This window comes from Mustelus asterias, chromosome 11, assembly GCF_964213995.1.
Source record: "Mustelus asterias chromosome 11, sMusAst1.hap1.1, whole genome shotgun sequence".
NCBI lineage: Eukaryota > Metazoa > Chordata > Chondrichthyes > Carcharhiniformes > Triakidae > Mustelus > Mustelus asterias.
Window position 1 is genome coordinate 72542997 of NC_135811.1, and position 21164 is coordinate 72564160.

Below are 21164 nucleotides of genomic sequence, written 5' to 3' on the forward strand. Positions count from 1 at the left end.
AATGCGAGTCTTTACAGGTAATCAAGTCTTAAAGGTACAGACAATGTGAGTGGAGAGAGGATTAGGCACAGGTTAAAGAGATGTGTATTGTCTCCAGCCGGGATAGCTAGTGAGATTTTGCAAGCCCAGGCAAGTTGCGGGGGTTACAGATAGTGTGACATGAACCCAAGATCCTGGTTGAGGCTGTCCTCATGTGTGCGGAACTTGGCTATCAGTCTCTGCTCAGGGACTCTGCGTTGTCATGTGTCATGAAGTGTGTCTTGGAGAACGCTTACCCGAAGATCAGAGGCCGAATGCCTGTGACTGCTGAAGTGTTTCCCAACAGGAAGAGAACACTCTTGCCTGGTGATTGTCGAGTGTGTTCATTCATCCATTGTTGTAGCGTCTGCATGGTCTCCCCAGTGTACCATGCCTCGGGACATCCTCACCTGCAGTGTATCAGGTAGACAACGTTGACCGAGTTGCAAGTGTATGTACCGTGTACCTGGTGGATGGTGTTCACACGTGAGATGATGGCATCCATGTCGATCATCCGGCACGTCTTGCAGAGGTTGCTGTGGCAGGGTTGCGTGGTGCCGTGGTCACTGTTCTCCTGAAGGCTGGGTAATTTGCTGCGGACAATGGTCTGTTTGAGGTTGTGCGGTTGTTTGAAGGCAAGAAGTTGGGGTGTGGGGATGGCCTTGGCGAGATGTTCGTCTTCATCAATGACATGTTGAAGGATCCGGGATGGCTTCTTTAACATGTTTAGGATGGAAGTTGGAGAAGTGGAGCATCGTGAGGTTATCCGTGGGCTTGCGGTACAGTGAGGTGCTGAGGTGACCGTCCTTGACGGAGATGCGTGTGTCCAAGAATGCAACCGATTCCGGAGAGTAGTCCATGGTGAGTCTGATGGTGGGATGGAACTTGTTGATGTCATCATATCGTTGTTTCAGTGATTATTCACCATGAGTCCAAAGGAACAAAATATCATCGAAGTATCTAATGTATAGCATCAGTTGAAGGTCCTGTGCGGTGAAGAGGTCTTGTTCGAACCTGTGCATGAAGATGTTGGCATATTGAGGTGCGAATTTGGTCCCCATGGCTGTTCCTGTGTCTGGATGAAGAACTGGTTGTTGAAGGTGAAGGCATTGTGGTCCAGGATGAAGCGGATAAGTTGTAAAGTTGCATCTGGAGATTGGCAGAAACTGATTACAGATTCTGAGTCACAGAAACTCAGCACACATGGAGCAGTTGAACCAGGAGTACTCCTCATCACAATGGATGTCTCAGCAGTCTACACCAGCATCCCCCATGACGATGGCATTGCTGCAACTGCCTCAGTACTCAACGCCGCCAACTGCCAATCTCCAGATGCAACTTTACAACTCATCCACTTCATCCTGGACCACAATGTCTTCACCTTCAACAACCAGTTCTTCATCCAGCCATGGGGACCAAATTCGCACCTCAATATGACAACATCTTCATGCACAGGTTCGAACAAGACCTCTTCACTGCACAGGACCTTCAACTGATGCTATACACTAGATACATCGATGACATTTTCTTCCTTTGGACTCATGGTGAACAATCACTGAAACAACTATATGATGACTTCAACAAGTTCAATCCCACCATCAGACTCACCATGGACTACTCTCTGGAATTGGTTGCATTCTTGGACACACGCATCTCCATCAAGGATGGTCACCTCAGCACTTCACTGTACCGCAAGCCCACGGATAACCTCACGATGCTCCACTTCTCCAACTTCCACCCTAAACATGCTAAAGAAGCCAACCCCTATGGACAAGCCCTCCGTATACACAGGATCTGCTCAGATGAGGAGGATCGCAACAGACACCTCCAGATGCTGAAAGATGCCCTCATAAGAACAGGATATGGTGCTCGAATCATCGATCGACAATTCAGACGCGCCACAGCGAAAAACCGCACCAACCTCCTCAGAAGACAAACATGGGACACGACGGACAGAGTATCCTTCGTCATCCAGTACTTCTCCGGAGAAGCTACGGCATCTCCTCCGGAGCCTTCAACATGTCATTGATGAAGCTGAACATCTTGCCAAGGCCATCCCCACACCCCCACTTCTTGCCTTCAAACAACCACACGACCTCAAACAGACCATTGTCCGCAGCAAATTACCCAGCCTTCAGGAGAACAGTGACGATGACACCACACGACCCTGCCACAGCAACCTCTGCAAGACGTGCCGGATGATCGACATGGATGCCATCATCTCACGTGAGAACACCATCCACCAGGTACACGGTACATACTCGCAACTTGACCAACGTTGTCTACCTGACACGCTGCAGGAAAGGATGTCCCGAGGCATGGTACATTGGGGAGACCATGCAGACGCTACGACAACGGATGAATGAACACCGCTCAACAATCACCAGGCAAGAGTGTTCTCTTCCTGTTGGGGAACATTTCAGCGGTCACAGGCATTCGGCCTCTGATCTTCGGGTAAGCGTTCTCCAAGGCGGCCTTCATGACATGCGACAACGCAGAATTGCTGAGCAGAGACTGATAACCAAGTTCTGCACACATGAGGACGGCCTCAACCGGGATCTTGGGTTCATGTCACACTATCTGTAACCCCCACGGCTTGCCTGGGCTTGCAAAATCTGTCCTGGCTGGAGACAATACACATCTCTTCAACCTGTGCTTAACCCTCTCTCCACTCACATTGTCTGTACCTTTAAGACTTGATTACCTGTAAAGACTCACATTCCAACCATTATTTTGTAAATTGAGTTTGTGTCTTTATATGCCCTGTTTGTGAACAGAACTCCCACTCACCTGATGAAGGGGCAGCGCTCCGAAAGCTAGTGGCTTGCGCTACCAAATAAACCTGTTGGACTTTAACCTGGTGTTGTGAGACTTCTTACTGCACAAAACTCAGAACAGAAGGTCGAATGTTAGATGTGATTCTGTGATTGGACAGCACTTGCTGAACTATGCTGGGTGTGCTCAGAATGACACCAACGACTCATTTAAGATTATCAGTTGGATTCGTAATGTGGCTCAAAGTTACATATATCCATATACAGAGACAGGAGCTGTAAAGTCAAAAGGAACATGTCCAAGCACTTTTTTAAAGTTTATTTATTTATTAGTCACAAGTAGGCTTACATTAACACTGCAATGAAGTCACTGTGAAAATCCCCTAGTCGTCGCACTCTGGCGCCTGTTCGGGTACACTCAGGGAGAATTTAGTATGGCCAAAGCACCTAACTGGCATGTCTTTCAGACTGTGGGAGGAAACCGGAGCGCCCGGAGGAAACCCATGCAGACACGGGGAGAACGCACAGACAGTGACCCAAACTGGGAACCAAACCCAAGTCCCTAGCGCTGTGAGACAACAGGGCTAACCACTCTGCCATTGTGCTGCCCAATTGTGTATCCTTTTGAATTAAATAAAAGCATGGGGAGCAAAATTTCCTTGGTCCATTCTCCATGGCAATACCACAGAGTTGAAAACCACTCAGCATCCTTTTTACATGCAGTGCAAGTTGTTCCTCCCTTTGAAATTTGGTATTATAGCATCTGTCCTGATGGTTGTACAGTGAAAAGCTTTGACAGCATGTCTCTTTTATCAGCAAAACTCTGTTCCTCCTTACAGGTGCTGCCTGACCTGCCGAGCACTTCCAGCATTTTCTGTTTCTTTTCTGGTTTCCTTCAATCCTGAATCATTACGACACAGAGGGAGTGTGCATAGCCAGGATTCTCTGATCTCGTTCGTCCTGCACCACTGCCAGCGAGAACAGAGAATTTGGCGCTCAACCAAAACTCCATTCAGAGCAGCACAATAAGAAAATCCCATTCACAGTCGGAGAATTCTGGTCAATGCGTAGGAATCCTGCTACAAAAATAGTTACAGAATAATGATAGGGTCTTGTTTCAATAAGGATTAAAAATCCAACTCGAGAAAGGATGATTCAGAGTTCCTTATTGGAACCAGCAGGTGCAGGAACAGCTAACACCATTAATCAATCTTCTGCATCACCATGGCAACTAGCTAGGCCCTGAGGCTGTGCTTCGCTCGCTGATATGCTTCCTTGTTTAGTACAACGTATATGGGCAGGTCAGATAGCACTGCTTACATAAGGATCTTTGGCAGTTAGGTGTCTTCCTGTTTCACAGCAGTATGAACACATTGCCCTCACTGGAACTCAGCAGAACCTTACAGGTTTGATCCCAAGTTACTGAACTCAAGGGGCTACTGATTCCCTCAGTTTCTCCCTCCTCACAGGAGCAACAGGCCAGTAGATTATTTTTTCCTTCCCTTTGGTGACATTTAGGTTTGCAAACCTGTGACAGGGCACTGTGTGGGCAGCAGCGTTGGAACCTGAGCTTCGATCCGTTCGGTAAGCTCTTTACTGATCAATTCCACAATGTCAAAGCATTGTTGTCAACATCTTTGTTTTCGCAGGAGTGTGTGAGTGTGTGACAGTGTTTTGTGGAACTTTTCCCAGGGTGTCACAAAGAAATAGGCTGTATTCTGTTTTCAAAAATATGTCACATAAATGTGTCAGGAAGAGTTGCTGCTCAAATAGCAACAACGCTTTCAGATTAAATTTTAGAATTGAATTTTGAGGTAAACAGGCTCTGAACTCTGTACTTTGCTCTCTGGTTCAACAATGTTCTTTTCTGAATGCAAGACATTGCAGGAGCGTATCTGACGGAAGGTTCATGAGTCCCCTCTCTTTCGCCTCACACAGCCGACACAAACCCAAATTATCAGGAATTAACAGTCTCCCCAAGGGGATAATGGCCTACCTGTTAGTGCAGTCGCTGCTTTGTTGTAACAGACTGCTCTGTTTGTGTTTGCCTGAATCCACATAGTCTCTTGGCTCTGTCTCCACAAACTGTGTTCAGAAAACTGTTCTGTGTTGAAAAATGCAAAGTAAAAGTATCTTCAGGGAACTTTAAAAAATCTGTGCAAACTGTCTTAGAATCGTAAAGCGGGCAGCACAGTGGCACAGTGGTTAGCATTGCTGCCTTACAGTGCCAGGTACGTGGGTTCAATTGTGGCCTCGGGTGACTGTGTGGAGTTTGCACATTCTCCCCGTGTCTGTGTGGGTTTCCTCCGGGTGCTCTAGTTTCCTTCCACCCTCCAAACATGTGCGGGTTAGATGGATTGGCCATGCTAAATTGCCCCTTAGTGTCAGGAAGATTAGCAGGGTAAATATGTGGGGTTATGGGGATAGGGTTGTGTGGGATTACTGTCGGTGCAGACTCAATGGGCTGAATGGCCTCTTTCTGCACTGTAGGGATTCTATGATTCTATGATCTCAGCGCAGAAAGAGGCCATTCAGCCCATCATTCTAGTTCTTTGAAAGAGCTATCCAGTTGATCCCATTCCCTCTTGCTCTTGTCCCAGAGCCCTGCAATTATTTTTCCGTAACTAACAACCCAACTCCTTGTTGAATGTTACAATTCAATCTGTCCTTTTTAGATAACGTATTTCAGATCCTAATAAATCGCTGTGTACAACAAATTCTCCTCACCTCCACTGCAGTTCTATTGCTGGTTATCTTTAAAGTGCTCTTTTAAAGGGGTCCTTGTGTTGTCACGTAATGTTCCCAGTACAGGAACCAAACCAAAATACTGGACAACCTGCCCCTGGGGTATAGAGAGCTCACTGTTTCAGACCGCACCATCTCTATCTAACGCTGTTGCGTCTTTTATCAAGCTTCAGTTTTCAGTACAGTAGATCAACCACAAGCAGGGGGAATGGGGTGGAGAGTGGTTGGCCAGAATTCTCCAACCTCGCCTGCAGTTGGGATTCTCCAGTCCTGCTGCAGTGAATGGAGATTTGGCTGAGTGCTAAATTTTCCTTTCTAACTGCAATGAAGTTACTGTGAAAATCCCCTAGTCGCCACTCTCCAGCGCCTGTTCGGGTACACTGTAGAAGAATTTAGCATGGCCTATACACCTAACCAGCACGTTTTTTGGACTGTGGGAGGAAACCAGAGCACCCGGAGGAAACCCATGCAGGCACAGGGAGAACGTGCAGACTGCATAGATAGTGACCCAAGCTGGGAATCGAACCCGGGTCCCTGCACTGTGAGGCAGCAGTGACAAGCACTGTGCTGACTAATAAAAATAAGTCCTTTCTACCTATTTTGTCTCGGTAGTGGTATGAGATTGGTGAATTCGAGCCAGTGTCTTGCCAAGAAAAAAAGTGTGCGGCGGTTGGGGGGGGTGCGGGGGAGGGTGGGGAGGGGGGGGGGGGGGGATTGTAATCAGAGATTTTCCTGGGAATCAATTCCACCAGGAATACAGGGTGGAAGCAATTGCTCAGGATGTATGATGAAGGCAGTGATGACTCCAGCGATACAGACAGAGGAATTGTGCTGTCCTTGGTGTAAGCAACTGATTTGTGAAGATTTCTCCATCTCTATGTTCCCAACAGAATGGTAAATATGGAAGCAGACAGGGTCCGAATCATGAGGTATCACTCCCAATATGAATTCATGCCTCAATGACAGTTCAGGAGTAACCCAGTGTCAGAAATGACAATCCTTCAGAGCAGATATTGGATAAATTGGTATTTTGTGCTGGAGGTGGATATTAATGTTTCTATGGCACTCTGAAGAAGGATAGGGAGAAATCCTGGTGGAATACTCCTTCCTAACCCAAAAACAGCTTCACTATTAACCCACCTCACTGCTCCTTGATGATAAACGATCTTATTGTCACTGTCCACGGATCGATATGGAAAAAGCAAAAGGCCATTCAGCTTCATATAGACAATTTATAGAGCAGGAGGAGGCCACTTGACCCATCCATGCCTGTCCCAGTTGCAAAACAGCAATCCTGCCTCATCCCACTTCCCAGCTTTCGGGCTGTAGGTTATGACACCTCAGGTCCATATCCAAGTGTTTCTGAAATGTTAACAGGGTTTCTGTCTTTCACACCCTTTCAGGCTGTGAATTCCTGACTCTTGGTGAAAAAACATTCCCTCAACTTCCCTTCAATCCTTCTAACGATCACTTTAGGTCTATCCCTGGTTATTGACTAGTTTAGTTTATTTATTAGTGCCACCAGTAGGCTTACATTAACACTGCAATTAAGTTACTGTGAAAATCCCCTAGTCACCACACTCCAGCGCCTGTTCGGGTACACTGAGGGAGAATTTAGCATGGCCTATGCACCTAACCAGCACAGTCTTTCGGACTGTGGGAGGAAAACAGAGCACCTGGAGGAAACCCACGCAGGCACAGGGAGAATGTGCAGACTCTGCACAGACAGTGACCCAAGCCGGGAATCGAACCCGGGTCCCTGTGCTGTGAGGCAGCAGTGACAAGCACTGTGCTGCCGTGCCGACTAATAAAAATAAGTCGTAGAATCATAGAAACCCTACAGTGCAGTAGGAGGCCATTTGGCCCATCGAGTCTGCACCGACCACAATCCCACCCAGGCCCTACCCCCATATCCTCACATATTTACCCCGCTAATCCCTCTAACCTACGCATCTCAGGACTCTAAGGGGCAATTTTTAGCATGACCAATCAACCTAACCCGCACATCTTTGGACTGTGGGAGGAAACCGGAGCACCCGGAGGAAATCCACGCAGACACGAGCAGAATGTGCAGACTCCACACAGACAGTGACCCAAGCCGGGAATCGAACCCAGGTCCCTGGAGCTGTGAAGCAGCAGTGCTAACCACTGTGCTACCGTGCCGCCCTTCCTACCTATTTTATCTAGGCTCCTCAGTTTTACACACCTTAATTAAATGTCTCTTCAGAATCTCTGTTACCCCTGAAATGAGTGAAAAGCAATTTCCTCATTCCCCCCCCACCCCATCTAATCCTTCTACCAATCACTTAAATCTATGTCCCCAAGACACTGACCTCTCTGCTAAGGTAAATAGGCCTCTCCCATCCATTGTATTCAGGTCCCTCACAATTCTGTACATCTCACTCAAATCACCCCTCAGTCTCCTCTGTTCCACCGAGAACCTCAGCCTATCCAATCTTTCCTCATCGCTGCAATTTTCAGTCTTGGCAACATCCTCGTAAACCTCCTCTGGACCCTCTCTAATGCAGTTATATCACTTCGATAATCTGCATACAGTACTCAAGTTGTGGCCCAGCTAGTGTTGATATAGTTCTGTGCCTCAGCTAATAAATGAAAGGATTCCAGCCAAAGGATTCAAGGAATCCAAAAGATCTAAGACCAGTGTTTGAAACTTGAATATGGGCAATTATGAGGGCATGAAGACAGAGCTGGCTAAAGTGAACTAGGAGATTTAAGTTAAGGGATAGGTCAGTGGAGATGACATTCAAGGACGTATTTCAGAATACTTGGAAAAGATACTTACAAGTGGGAGAGAAAGACTGAAAGAGAAGGACACACCATCCGTGGTGAAATAAGGAAGTTAAAGATAGTGTCAACTTGAAAGAAAAAGCATATAATTCCACAAGAGAGAATGGGTCAGAAGATCGGATAGAATATAAAGAACAGCAAAACACAGCGAAAAGATTAAAATGGGCAGAGATTTTAGGGTATGAGAAGAAGCTAGCCAGAAATATAAAAACAGAAAAAAGGGGTTTCTGCAGGCATTTAATAAGGAAAAGAATAAGGTAAGTGAGCACTGGTCCTGTAGAGAGTGAGTCTGGAGAATCTGGCAGCTGATCTGATATTTTGTTTCTGTCCTCACTGTAGAGGATATAAATAACATTGCAGAAATTAGTGTGAATCAGGAGGTGAAAGGGACGGAGGAACTTAAAAAATCATAATCAACGGGAAAAGAGTACTGAGATCATTCTTAGATCTCAAAGTTGACAAGTACCCAGGTCCTGGCAGTTTCTGTCCGATGGTCTTAAAAGATGTAGCTGCTAAAATCGAAGATGTGTTGGTTTAAATTTTTCAAAATTCCCTCAATTCTGAAAAAGTCTCAGCAGGAAACTACAGGCCAATTAGCTTGTCATCTGTCATAGCAAAATGCTGGAGTCGATTATTAAGGAGGTTATAGCGGGGCACTTCGGAGATCTCAGTGCAATCAGGCAGAGTCAATCATGTTTGAGTAATTTATTGGAATTCCTTGAGGGAGTCACAATCTACATAGTTAAAGGTGAACCCATGAATGCGCTGTTCTTAGATTTCCAGAACACAAGAAACAGAAGCAGGATAGGCCACCAGGCCCTTCAAGCCTGTCCCACCATTCAATATGATCATGGCTGATCTATGCTGGCCTCAACTCCTTTTCTGTGCCATTTCCCCATCACCCTCTATTCCTCAATTGATCTATCAAATATTTATCCACCTCCACTTTAAGTACCTCTAATGATCCAGCCTCCACCAGCCTTTGGAGTAGAGATTCACCACCCTCTGCAAGAAGGAATTTCAACACACCTCAGTTTTAAGTAACCGGCCCTTTATCTTGTAGTTACGTTCCCTTGTTTGAGACTCTCCCACTAATGAAAACATCTCACTATGTACTCTGTCAAGCTCCCTCAGGATATTATGTTTGAATGAGGTCACCCCTCACTCTTCTAAATTTCGAAGAATTCAGACCCAGACTATTCAGTCTCTCTTGATAGGACAATCCTCTCATCCCAGCCTGACGAATCTCCTTTGGACTACCTCCAATGTTACTGTATCCTTTTTTAGTCAAGGGGACCAAAACTGTATGCATTACTCCAGGTGAGGCTCACCAACACCCTGTATAATTGCAAACCTTACATTCTGTTCCTTCCTCGAGGTCATTTATGTCAATAGTGAACAATTTGACAAGTTGCCACATGAAAGGTTACTATACAAAACAAGAGCTTGTGGTGTGGGGATAACATACTAGCATGGATAAAGGATTGGTTAGCTAACTGGAAACAAGCATGGATGGTCATTTTTGGCTTGGCAATATGTGACGAGTGGATTGAAACCGTGATCAGTGCTGGGCCTCAACTATGTTGGGGAGCACTTCAGCGGTCACGGGCATTCGGCCTCTGATATTCAGGTAAGCGTTCTCCAAGGCGGCCTTCGCGACACACGACAGCGCAGAGTCGCGGAGCAGAAACTGATAGCCAGGTTCCGCACACACAAGGACGGCCTCAACCGGGATATTGGGTTTATGTCACACTATTTCACATAAATATTTCTGCTTTTTTCCTCCTGAGTCTTTATCATGCGATCCTAGAATCAGAATTTATGTCACACTATTTGTAACTCCCACAGTTGCGTGGACCTGCAGAGTTTCACTGGCTGTCTTGTCTGGAGACAATACACATCTTTTTAGCCTGTCTTGATGCTCTCCCCACTCCCATTGTTTTGTTTCTTAAAGACTGGATTAGTTGTAAGTATTCGCATTCCAACCATTATTCATGTAAATTGAGTCTGTGTCTTATAAGTTCTGTTTGTGAACAGAATTCCCACTCACCTGAAGAAGGGGCTCAGAGCCTCGAAAGCTTGTGTGGCTTTTGCTACCAAATAAACCTGTTGGACTTTAACCTGGTGTTGTTAAACTTCTTACTGTGTTTACCCCAGTCCAACGCCGGCATCTCCACATCACCTCAACTATTTACCAGTTATATCAATAACTTTAATAAAGCAACTGAATGTAAGGTCACTAAATTCGCTAATGACACAATGACACAAAGACCAGTAGAAAAGTAAGCAGTGAAGAGGATATAAGGAACCTGCAATAAATATTAGTAAGTTAAATGAGTGGGCAACACATTGGTAGATGGAAAATAAAGTGGGAAAATGTGAACTTGTCCACTTTGGCAGGAAGAAGGGAAAAGCAGTATACTATTTAAATGGAAAGAGATTGTCTTTTGGCTAAGATTAAGCATGCGATCAGATGTAATGCCGCTTGGATCTAGTATGTCCCTTTTGTAGGGCCAATGAAATGGATTAAATTGGAATTGGAATTGGAATTGTTTTTTGGAGCAAGCAAGGAGGTGGATTAGGGGCTTGCCCTGTCCACTCTGCACATTGGCTTTGTAGCTCTGAGAAAAGAATAAAATTTAAATAAACTCTGAGGTACAGAGGGACCTGGTTGTCCTGGTATATGAATCACAATAAGTTAGTCTGCAGATACAGCAAGAGATTAGGAAGAGAGATGGAATGTTGATTTATTGCATGGGGAATGGAATTTAAAAGTAGGAATGTTTTGCTGTTGGTGTTGGTGAAACCACATCTGGAGTACTGTGTACAGTTTGGTCTCCTTATTTAAGAAAGAATATAAATGCGTTAGAAGGAGTTTAGAGAAGGGTCACTCGACTGATTCCTGGGATTAGGGGGTTATCTATTGAGGAAAGGTTGGACAAGTTGGACCTGCGTCCACTGGAGTTTAGAAGAATGACAGGTGATCATATTGAAATGTGAAAGAAACTGAGCACACTTGACAAGGTGGATGCTGAAAAGGTGTTTCCCCTTTTGGGAGAGATCAGAACTAGGGGAAACAGTTTCAAAATAAAGGGTCTCCCATTTAAGACAGGGCTGAAGAGAACTTTCTTTCTTAAAGAAGGTCATGATTCTTCCCTGCCTTGGAGAATGGTAGCGGCAGCTTCATTGAATATTTATAATACAGAAGCAGATAGATTCTTGACTTACAAGGGAGTCAAAGGTTATCAGGGCGTTAGGCAGGAATGTGGATTTGAGGTCACAATTAGATCTATTGAATGGCAGAGCAGGATCAAAGTGCTGAATGGCCTACTCCTGCTTCTAATTCATATGCGTCTACAGATGTTCATAGGTTCCTTCATGGCTCTGTGGTAATGCAAGTCAAGATCCATCTGTTTCTCTACAGTGCTCAGCGTCCTATTCATTGTTTATTCCCCTGCCTTGTTTACCCTCCAGAAATGCTTCACACCCAGACTGAATTCCATCTGTCACTTTCCTGCCCACCTGAGCAGTGCACTGATATCTCGCCGCATTCTATTGTTCTCTTCCTTATTATCAACACTTGACCAATTCCTGTATCATCTGAAAACTTCTTAAACATAGGGGGTATGATTATGTTGAATTCATTGATATATAGCACAAAAAACAATAGCTCCAGTACTCAGTCTGGCAGCACACCATTATAAACACGTACCAACCAACTCAAGTACAGCTTCTTCCCTGCTGCCATCAGATTTTTGAATGGACCTACCATTAAGTTGATCTTTCTCTACACCCAAGCTATGACTGTAACTCTACATTCTGCACCTTCTTCTTTTCTTCATCCCTATGTACCCTATGAATGGTATTTTTTGCCTGTAAAGCGCATAAGAAAGAATAGATCATAGAATCCTACAGTGCAGAAGGAGGCCTTTCGGCCCATCGAGTCTGCACCAACCACACTCCCACGCAGGGCCTATTCCCATAACCCCATGCATTTACCCTAGCTAGTCCCCCTGACACTAAGGGGCAATTTAGCACGGCCAATCCACCTAACCCGCACATCTTTAGACTGTGGGAGGAAACTGGAGCACCCAGAGGAAACCCACAGAGACATGGGGAGAATGTGCAAACTCTGCGCAAACAGCGACCCAAGTTGGGAATCGAACTCAGGTCCCTGGCATTGTGAGGCAGCAATGCTAACCACTGCACCACTGTGCCTCCTTTTCACTGTATCCCAATACATGTGACAATAATAAATCAAATCAAAATCAACTGTCCGGTCCCGTCATTCCATCATGGCCTTTTGCTGCCACTCAGAGAATTTTGGATCCAGATTGATGCTTGCCCTTGGATCCCATTGGCTTTTACCTTTCTGATTAGTTGGCTTTTTGGGCCTTACCAAAATCCACATCGACTCCACCTGAATGTTACCCTCAGTGACCACCTTTGTTATCATCCCAAAAAATTCAATAAGTTAAGTCAGGCATGACCTTCCCTTAACAAATCTATGCTGACTGCCTATGATTAATCTGTGCCTTTTTGAAGGACAGTTAATACTGTCCCTCAGAAATTTTTTACCAATAATTTTCCCATCGCTGACTGGCCTCTAATTGTTCAGCCTATAACCTTCCTCCCTTTTCAAACAACAACAAGGTTTTCAGTCCCCCAGTCTTATGTCACCACACCTGTAAGAGTTTTAACAACACCAGGTTAAAGTCCAACAGGTTTATTTGGTAGCAAAAGCCATTAGCTTTTGGAGCGCTGCTCCTTTGTCAGATGGAGTGGAAATCTGCTCTCAAACAGGGCACAGAGACACAAAATCAAGTTACGGAATACGGATTAGAATGCGAATCTCTACAGCCAACCAGGTCTTAAAGATACAGACAATGTAATTAAACCTGTTGGACTTTAACCTGGTGTTGTTAAAACTCTTACTGTGTTTACCCCAGTCCAACGCCGGCATCTCCACATCATGACTACCAACCACACCTGTAGCCAGAGATGTTTGGAAAATGATCGCTGCAATCTTTGTTATGTCTTCCCTCACTTCATTTAGCAGCCTGGGATACACATCATCTGAACTCAGTGATTTAGCCACTTTCAAAGACCTGAACATCTTCTTTCTCACTATGTATGTCACATCAAATGTTTCACACTCCAACACTACAATGTCTCCAGCTACAGTGTCTAATTCAGACCCCTCTTTTGTGAAAACGGACAAACATTTCATTCAGAACCATCCCGCAGTCTGCTACCTCCACACAGAAGTTACCTTCTTGGTTTCTGATTACCCCGACCCTTTCCGTAATTATCCTTTTGTTCTTTCTGTATTTATAAGAAAACCTCGGGGTTGATGTTGATTTTACTCTCTTTTATTTTTTCATGCCCTCTCTTTAGTTCCCTAATTTCGCTTGGAATTTCACTCCTGCAGTTTCTTTTCTCCTCTCAGCTATCTACTGAGCTTTCAGTAACCGGCTTTCATCTGTTCCCTGAGACTATTCTCCATGCTCTTTGACATCCAGCGAGGTCTGAATTTGGGATTCCATACTTTTCCTTGTGGGAACATACAATGAATACAATGAACACTGGTAGCAGTGCATATCATTGGCAAGATACCCTGCAGCAACCCACCAAGGCTCCTTTGACTGCACTTCTAAACCCATGGGCGGTGGGTGGGGGAGGGGGGCAACCTTACCATTGTGCCCCGCTGGCTGATGGTTGGAGTGAGCCGGTAAGATTGCGAGAGAGCCGAGAAATCAGACTCGCACCTGATTTCTCACCTCTCGCGATCTTACCGACACCAGATATCCAGCGCGATCAACCTTGTGCCCATTTCCGGCTCAATCTTCCAGGCTCACTTGCCTGTGTGGTGTCGCTGGGAAAAGTTCTCTCCGACAAGAATAACAGCTGGTCCCCAACAACGGGGACTAGATGTGATGGCCTCACCAGTAGAACCAGAGGCCATCGAAGCCCACCTGGGAGGTTGGGGACAAGGGGGGTGTCCCTTGGGCAGTGCGAGCTTGACACTGCCAGCCTGGCACCCTGGCACTGTCCATCGTGCACTGGGCAGTGCCAAGGGGTGGGGCCTGAGGCAGCAGGGCCTACTGGGGGTGGGGCCAGACTGGGGTGGGCCGATCGGGGGATGGAAAAGGGGGGCACTGCTTCACACTCTGCAGTTGCAATCGGTTGGGGGGGGGGCACTGCTGCCACTCGGTATAGCATTCGGTGGGGGTGTACAGGGGTTGATAGGTCCAGCCGGGGGATTCGCTGAGGGATGCAATGATAGTGCGGTGGGGTGTCAGGTTTAGGGCATAGAGGCCAGCTGAAAGCAGCAGAAGCTGCTCAGAGAAGAAAGACCTGCACATGCACAATTGTGCTCTCTGCTGCTATCAGCCAGCTTTCTGGTGATTTAAGCCCCACCCACTCCCCCTCCAGATGGAAATCAGATTTCAGGGTTTTTTATGCACTGAGTGCATAAGATACCAGATTTGGACTTGCCGAAAAAATGGATCTAAAACTCTCCCATTTTCATGCCCGTTTTGGACTTAGAATATTTTTTAATAAGATCGCCCCCATGGTCTCTCCCACCAGAATGACAAGGGCAGCAGATGTGAACACCACCACCTGCAAATTCCCTTTCAAGCCACACATTATCCTGACCTGGAAATACATCACCCTTCCTTTACTGTCACTGGGTCAAAATCCTGGAACTCCCTATCGGCACCATGGGTGTACCTACAACACATGGACTGCAGCGGTTCGAGAAGGCAGCTCACCACCAAGAATAATTAGGGATGAGCAACAAATGCTGGCCTGGCCAGCGATGCCCACATCTTGTGAAAGATAGATTTGTCCTGAACCCTCTCTATCCCACTGCCCTGACACTGATTTATATATCTGTTCCAGACCACTTTTGCCAAATCACATTTCATCGATACAAATGGCCTGTTCCTAATTGAAAAGACTTACTCTTGATCTATCTTTGCCCTTTTCCATCCGAGCACTAAATCTATCTGAATTAAAACAGCGTTAACTCTAACTGAATTGTGTCAAAACAATAAAAATTCCCTCCTCACAAATCTGTTCAGCTATAATTTGATGGTCCCCATGAACAGATCATTCTTCTCTCTCTGCCTATGTCTCAGTTCTATTCTCTGTTGAAAACCCTTGCAGCCCGATCGCCAACGCCTCTGCATTACAGTTACCACCTCTGATTGGAGACATTCCTCGATCTTTGATTATGGGACGTTCAGATAAGGAACCTGACCACATGACCATTACAAATGTTATTGTATTTATCTATGAAGATCAAGGCACTCTGTCATTGAGTACCTTGACCTTGTGCTTTCACACCAATAGCTGTTGTGTGAGATCGTTGAGGAAATAGGAGGCCGTCTGAGCACTAAACTGAATTCTCCAAACCTTTCAGTGAGCATGATTATTAGTATGGCTACCAGCCCTCCAGTGCCACACTCGAGGCTGGTGCCTAAAGTAAAAGTTGATGGAATTGGAGGAAGTAAGTTAGCATGGATTGAAAACTGGTTGTCAGATAGAACACAGTAAGAGTTTTAACAATACTAGGTTAAAGTCCAACAGGTTTATTTGGTAGCAAATGCCATTAGCTTTCGGAGCGCTGCTCCTTCGTCAGATGGAGTGCACTCCATCTGACGAAGGAGCAGCGCTCCGAAAGCTAATGGTATTTGCTACCAAATAAACCTGTTGGACTTTAACCTGGTGTTGTTAAAACTCTTACTGTGTTTACCCCAGTCCAACGCTGGCATCTCCGCATCATGTCAGATAGAAAACAGAGGGCCAGATTTTACTATTGCATTGTGCCTATTTTCGGGCGTGAAAACTTGGTAAAGTCGGGTGTGAGGCGAGTAGTGTGATCCGTGCACGCCTCCGCGTCGGTTCCTCCTTTACGAAGGCCCGTAAATGGCCACGATCGGGACCACGTCCAAAGCAGGCGCGACGGCCATTTAAATGCATTTGCATACATTTAAATTGACTTAATGGGCTGCATGCCCAACTTTACCGGCACTTCCTCCTTTACCACCGCGTTCGCCAATCCGGTATCGGAGTGAAACAGACATGCTCCATATAAGTCGATTCGGGTGCTCCGTCAGTGAGGGTTAGTGAGGGGGTAAGTGCCGAGCGTCCGTTAGCTCTCTGCTTGAGATTGGTGGGGGGGGGGAGGGATGGTGAAATAGAGTCTGCTGCCACTGCCTGTGATCAGTGGGGAGGGAAGGGGAGGGTCCGCTGCTACTCTGCCTGTGATCAGTCGGGGGGAAGGGTTCCGTGGCCATTCGCCTGTGATCAGTGGGGGTGAAGGGGCGGAAGAGCCTGTGATTGGTCTGGGTGTGGGGGTGGGATAAGGGGGTCAGTAATGATATGGGAGTGGGGCAATGTCTGTAGGGGCCAGGGGGAGGTATTATCTGGCCCGGGAGTGATGTGGCAGGGGAGCATTATTCTATCTTTTTTTTCTGCGCATGCGCAGTTGGAGGCACCGATCGGAGCTGCAGGTTTCAGGCACGTCAAGCCCCACCCACAGGCTGTGCAGCACGATTTGGAATCGCTAATATTTTTACAGGCAGAGTGCGTATGGGGACGCCTGAGAACGGGTCTAAAAGTCGGATCTGAAACGCTCCCAGTTTCAAGTCTGCCCAGCACTTAGAACCAAAATGGTAAAATAGGGCCCAGAGAGTGAGAATAAATGGATCATTTTCAGATTGGAAAGATGTAAGTAGTGGAGTACCGCAGGGATCAGTCGTTAGCTTGCAATTGTTCACAATTTACATTAATGACTTGGAGGAAGGAACAGAATGTAAGATTTCAAATTTGCCGATGATACGAAGGTAGGTGGAAGGGAAAGTTGATTGTGATTCTGCAATGGGATATCGATGGGTTGAGTGACTGGGCGAAAACCTGGTGAATGGAGTTTAGTGTGAGGGAGTGTGGGGTCATGCACTTTGGTAGGAAGAATCAGAAGACAGATTATTTTCTAAATGGAGAGAGACTGCAGGTGAGTGAATTAAAGGGATTCTAGGTGCATGAATTGCAAAAAGCTAGTCTGCAGGTCCAACAAATAGTTAAGAAGGCAAATGGCATTTTGGCCTTTATTGCAAAGGGGTTGGAGTTTAAAAATAGTGATGTTTTGTTGTAATTGTACAGGGTGTTGGTGAGGCCTCACCTGGAATATTGCGTACAGTTTTCGTCTCCTTACCTAAAAAGGGATATAGGAACATTGGAGGTAGTCTAATGGAGGTTCACCAGGCTAACTCCTGGATTGAGAGGGTTGTCCGATCAAGACAGACTAAATAGTCTGGGTCTGTATTCCTTGAAGTTTAGAAGAGTGAGGGGTGACTTTATTCAAACATATAAGATCCTGAGGAAGCTTGACAGGGTAGATGGTGAGATGTGGGAGAGTCTTGAATAAGGGGACACAGCTACAAGATAAAGGGCCAGTCATTTAAAACTGAGGTGCATAGAAATTTCTTCTTGCAGAGGGTGTGAATCTCTGGGTTCTCTGCCACAAAGGAGGCTGGATCATTGGGAAGTATTTAAAGTGGAGGTGGACAAATATTTGATAGATAAGGAATAGGGGGCTATGAGGAAATGGCACAGAAAAGGAGCTGAGGCCGGCATTGATCAGCCATGATCATATTGAATGGCGAGGCAGGCTTGAAGGGCCTGCTGGCCTATCCTGGGATATACCTATAGTTGTAATGCTCTGACATACTATCTATAACCATTAAGAATCTTATTACCTGCTGATACTAACCCTGAAACCATAGCCAAATTCAGCATGCATTGTAGTTTTGAAAGTAGGCTTCCCAGTCAATGCCTTTTTGAGTAGGCCTGGCCTCTCGCCATACCTCCAAGACTCTGGTTTTTATGCTGGTTCTCTGTGAAGCTGGCAATCAATACATCACGCAAACCAGCCTCCCGTCTATTGACTCTGTCTGCACTTCCCACTATCTCGGCAAAGCAGCCAGCATAATTAAGGGCCCCACGCAACCCGGACATTCTCTCTTCCACCTTCTTCCGTTGGGAAAAAGATACAAAAGTCTGAGGTCACGTACCAACCGACTCAAGAACAGCTTCTTCCCTGCTGCTGCTCAGACTTTTGAATGGATTTACCTTGCATTAAGTTGATCTTTCTCTAACCCCAGCTGTGTCTGTAACACTACATTCTGCACTCTCTCGTTTCCTTCTGTATGCTTTGTCTGTATAGCGCACAAGAAACAATACTTTTCACTGTATGCTAATACATGTGACAATAATAAATCAAATCAACTCTGAACTGGGAGTTGCAGTCGGTATCGACTTATACTTGGCCTTCACAGTTTGACCTGCAACAAACTGACAGATCGCCCAATGGACTTTCGGCACATCGTTTTATACTCAATCCAATATCAACATTTCAAAATCCTCAGCTGAAGATCAATAAGGAGAGGTTTTCATCAAATGATAGAACCTGCAGTTCAGAAGGAAGCTATTCAGACTCAGAGTCCTGTAACCCCATTCCCATAGACTATTCCCATCTCAACTTCAATGCCCACATGAGGTGAAGGATTCCACAGTCGAAACGCCCTTTGTTTACAAACCTTCCTCCCTCGTTCTTCCAATGAGATTCTGTGGTGTATCCATCATCATCTACCAGAAGAAATGACCTTTTAATGCTGATCCACAGTACGGACTCCAGGATTCATTCATCCTTTTACTGACTGATTCTTTCTCAATACCACCAGCACTGCTGCTGCTCCCAAATCTGCAGGAAGGGTCAATCTCTAAGTCCATCCCCTTCACTTGAGCATAAATACCCCATTTCCAGTTTCTTCTCATTCTTCAGTCCTCTAAATCTTCTATTTCCTTTGCTTCACAATCTTTTTTTTGGTGGGGAGATGGGAAGAATTCCCCAGTCTCCTCTTCTATTGCATAATGGTTGTTCTGTAACTCAACTCCATTTGCTCTATAACTCTCCAACCACTTGGTGAATAAAAATCTATTGAATTCAATTTTGCAATTTCCATTGACCCAGGGTCCTTGGCCCCAACTATCTCCTGCCTCCCTACTCCTCTCTCCTCTTTTATCATAGAATCCCTACAGTGCAGAAGGAGCCATTTGGCCCATCGAGTCTGCACCGACCACAATCCCACCCAGGCCCTAGTCCCGTAACCCCATGTATTTACCCTGCTAATGCCCCTGACACTAGGGTCAATTTACATGGCCAATCAACCTAACCCGCACATCTTTGGACTGTGGGACTTTGGACTCTTCAAAGGACTAGACTTAAAAATCACCTCCCTGACCAAGCTATTGATCATCCCTCTTCATATTACTTTCATTGGCTTGGCATCCTTTTGTAGATTGTACCCCAATGAAGCATTCTGGATGTGTTTATGTGACATGGCCTCTTATACAAATGCAAGTTCTTGTTCTTGCTGGCTAACAATTCAATTCATTTAGCTAAAAATTGATTTATTTTCCACTGAAGACCCCCTGAAATTCATGAAATCTGTCCAAAGCTCATCCCAAATCATGGGATAAGGTAATTTAAATAACTAGTCTGAGTGTATAAGAAATAAAATCAGAAGATGCTGGAAAAGCCCAGCAGGTCTGGCAGCATCTTTGGAGAGAGAAACGGGGTTACTGCTTTGTGCCCAATATGACTCTTCGGAGCTGAGAATCTCAACTCCGAGAATTCGGAGTCATATTGGAGTCCAAACGTTAACTCAGTTTTCCTCGCACAGATGAAGCCAGATCAGATGAGCTTTTCCAGCATTTTATGTTTTTATTTCAGATCTCCAACATCCACATTATTGAGGGTATAAGCCCAGGGAGGTGAACAGACTAACAGGCAGTCCACCTGAGGAAGCACTTCTGGAATAAATATAATTTCTAAATGCTGTTGGAGCCACTGGCCGCAATTTATTGACCATGCTAGCCACAGTGTGAATCCAGTAATGTCTATTAAATCTCACAAGAGGCCAAAAATGGGATTAGCACTGGCAATATTTCAGTTTGGCATCTTCCCCACACCCCCTCTGATGATGCAATCAGCTTCATCCCAGGAAAAGAGTGAGCCTGATTCTTATGTATTAGCACACATTAGATTCTAATTAGTGAGCTTGATGCCACTACTTCCATTCTTAATGCATCTTCCCACGCAGCTGGTATGGCGTTACGCTGGCACAAATCATTATTAGAACATAGAACATAGAAAAAATACAGCACAAACAGGCCCTTCGGCCCACAAGTTGCGCCGGTCATGTCCCTACCTATCTAGGCTTATATAAAGGCTTACCTATAACCCTCAATCCTATTAAGCCCCATGTACTCATCCAGAAGTCTCTTAAAAGACCCTATTGAGTTTGCCTCCACCACCACTGACGGCAGCCGATTCCACTCACCCACCACCCTCTGAGTGAAAAACTTATCCCTGACATCTCCTCTGTACCTACTCCCCAGCACCTTAAACCTGTGTCCTCTCATAGCAGCCATTTCAGCCCTGGGAAAAAGCCTCTGAGAATCCACCTGATCTATACCTCTCAACATCTTGTACACCTCTATCAGGTCACCTCTCATCCTTCGTCTCTCCAAAGAGAAAAGACCGATCTCCCTCAGCCTATCCTCATAAGGCATGTGAACCAATCCAGGCAATATCCTTGTAAATCTTCTCTGCACCCTTTCAATCATTTCCACATCCCTCCTGTAATGAGGTGACCAGAACTGAGCACAGTACTCCAAGTGGGGTCTGACGAGGGTGTTATAAAGCTGCATCATTATCTCCCGACTCCTAAACTCAATCCCTCGATT

The 21164-nt window shown here is 45.7% G+C and overlaps 1 protein-coding gene across 3 annotated transcripts in view; it reads left to right on the forward strand.

Moving 5' to 3' along the window:
• The window catches only part of cyb561 (cytochrome b561), a 66764-nt gene that overhangs the window by 14879 nt on the left and 30721 nt on the right, over positions 1–21164 (forward strand). For 2 of the 3 annotated variants that reach the window (XM_078223751.1, XM_078223750.1), the window contains exon 1: positions 4067–4376. The exons of the other annotated variant lie outside the window; for it this stretch is intronic. The gene's annotated coding sequence lies outside the window, so the exon portion shown is untranslated. Of the gene's footprint in view, positions 1–4066; positions 4377–21164 lie in introns of those variants that run through there. 3 annotated transcript variants of the gene reach the window in all.